At 43.3% G+C, this 2,543-nt stretch overlaps 1 pseudogene; it reads right to left on the minus strand.

The window, feature by feature from the left end:
• Nucleotides 1–708: 708 nt before the first annotated feature.
• Nucleotides 709–1,623, minus strand: LOC119824419 (annotated as a pseudogene).
• Between the last annotated feature and the right edge of the window lie 920 nt (nt 1,624–2,543).

A 2,543-nucleotide genomic window follows, 5' to 3' on the forward strand; every position in this document is an offset into this window, starting at 1 on the left:
TCTCCCACTATTAGTGTTCAGGATTTAATGTGTGGTTTAAGATTTAGAAGTGTTTCTTTTACATATGAGGGTGCCCTTATATTTGGGGCATAAATAATTCAGTATTGAGATTTCCTCTTTTTTTCCTGTGACTAATATGAAATGACCTCTTTTGACTGGTTTTTAGCTTGAAGTCTATTTTGTTGGATGTTAGGATAGCTACATCAGCTTTTTAGGTCCATTTGATTGGAAAACTTTTTTCCCAAACCTTTTACTCTGAGGCAATGTCTTGTCTTTGAGGTTGAGGTGTTTCTTGTATGCAGAAGGATGGATTCTTTTTGTATACAATCTGTTAGCCTGCATCTTTTTATAGGCGAGTTGAGTTCATTTATGTTAAGGGATATTAATGACCAGTGATTACTATCTCCTGTTAATTTAGTTTTCATTGTTGGTGATATTTGTACATTTTCCCCTTTGAGATTTGCTGCTGTGAGACCAATTGTGTGTTTTTGTTGATGTAGCTGACTTCCTTGGGTTGGAGTTTTTCTTGTATTTTGTGTAGGCTTCGTTTGTGGCTGGGTATCAGTTAAATCTGGTTTTGTCATGGAATATCTTTTTACGACCTTCTATGGTGATTGAAAGTTTTGCTGGGTATAGTAGTCTGGGCTGGCATCCATGGTCTCTTAATTATTTTAACAGACTTAATTCACTTTTATTGTATAAAAACCCTTATGTGGTGGCCACAGCTGGAGCCTGGGTCCTCTGAACAGAGACTCTGGTGTGGGTTTTCACAAGATGCTCAGTGAATTCCTGCTAAGGAGACTTGGTGAACACAGTCTCTTTCCAGAGGTCGGGGGGTCAGGTAGCTGTAGTTCTTTAGAGATGGCATCAAAGGTGGCCTTGGCAAAGTTGCCCAGGGTGGCAGTGCAGCCCCTGGCTGATGTGTAGCAGTCATCAATGCCGGCCATCATCAGTAGCTTCTTGGGCACAGGAGCGGAGACTATGCCAGTGCCTCTGGGGGCAGGAATGAGACACACCAGCACAGAACCACAGCAGCCTGTCACTTTGCACAGAACAGTGTGGGGCTTGCCAATCTTGTTCCCCCAGTAGCCTCTCCGTACAGGGACAATGGAAAGTTTGGCCAAGATGATGGCCCCTCGGATGGCAGTGGCTACCTCCCTGGAACACTTGACACCGAGACCACTGAGACCTACGTGACCATTCTAGTCCCCAATTGCGACAAAAGCCTTGAACCTGGTCCGCTGGCCTGCCCTAGTCTGCTTCTGCGTGGGCATGATCTTCAGAACCTCATCCTTTAGGGAAGCTCCCAGAAAAAAAGTCAATCTCGGACTCCTTAATGGGCAGGGAGAACAGGTAGATCTCCTCTGGGGACTTGATTTTCATGTCCTTAACCAGGCGGCCCAGCTTGATGACGGGAATCCACTCCTTGTCTTCAGCTTTACCCCCGCGAGCCCTGCGGCCTCGACCACTGCCTTGGCCCCTCAGACCACTGCCAAATCCTCCGCAGAAGCCGCCACGGCCTCCTAATCCTGGGCCCCCGGGTCCTCCAGGCCCTCCCACTACACCAGCATCATCAGCCACTTGGTGTTTTCCAGAAGAGCCATGGTCTCTTAATTTCTGCATAACGTTTTACCATGACCTTCTGGCTTTCATTGTCTCCAATGAGAAGTCGGGTGTAATTCTGATAGGTCGGCCTTCATGTTACTTGGCCTTTTTCCTTTGCAGCTCTTAACAGTCTTTCTTTCTTCTGTATGTTTACTGTTTTATTATTGATTCAGTCTATTTGGTGTTCTGTATACTTCTTGTATCTTCTCATAGGCATATCTTCTTTGAGTTTGGGAAAGTTTTTTTTCTATGATCTTCTTAAATATATTCTGTGCTTTTGAGTTGAACTTCTCCTTCTATATCTATTAGGTTTGGTCTTTTCATGGTGCCCCATATTTCCTGGATATTTTGGGTTAAGCTTTTGTTAGATTTAATGTTTTCTTTAACTGAGTCTATTTCCTCTATTTTATCTTCAGCGCTTGAGAATCTCTTCCATCCCTTGTATTCTGCTGTTTATGCTTGCATTTGTGGTTCCTGATTGTTTTCTCATTATTCCTGTTTCTATAATTCCTTTGGCTTGTGTTTTCTTTATTGTCTCTATTTCAGTTTTCAAGTCTTGAACAGTTTCTTTCATGTTTTTTTTAAGGGATGTCTACCAATTTTTCCTCCATTTCTTTGAGGGGAATTTCTCATTTCCTCTTCGAGTTTCAAACATTCTCCTGAAGTTATTTTTTAGATCATCTTCTGCTTCATCCATATTTGGTTGTTCAGGTCTTACTTTTGTAGGGTCTTTAGGTTTTACTGGTGTTGTGTTGCTCTTTGTGGTGTTGCGTGTGATCTTACCTTTTCTACTCATCTTTTCCTCTAATAGGTGTGGTTAGGGATGTCTGAGATTCTGTTGATCTTCTAGGTGCCAGTGAATCCAAGGCCCAGATGGTGGTTCTTGCGGTACAGTCAGTGCCTCGGTTCTAGTTACCCCATTGATCACTCCATGTTCC

This window comes from Arvicola amphibius, chromosome 10 (assembly GCF_903992535.2).
Source record: "Arvicola amphibius chromosome 10, mArvAmp1.2, whole genome shotgun sequence".
Classification (NCBI taxonomy): Eukaryota; Metazoa; Chordata; class Mammalia; order Rodentia; family Cricetidae; genus Arvicola; species Arvicola amphibius.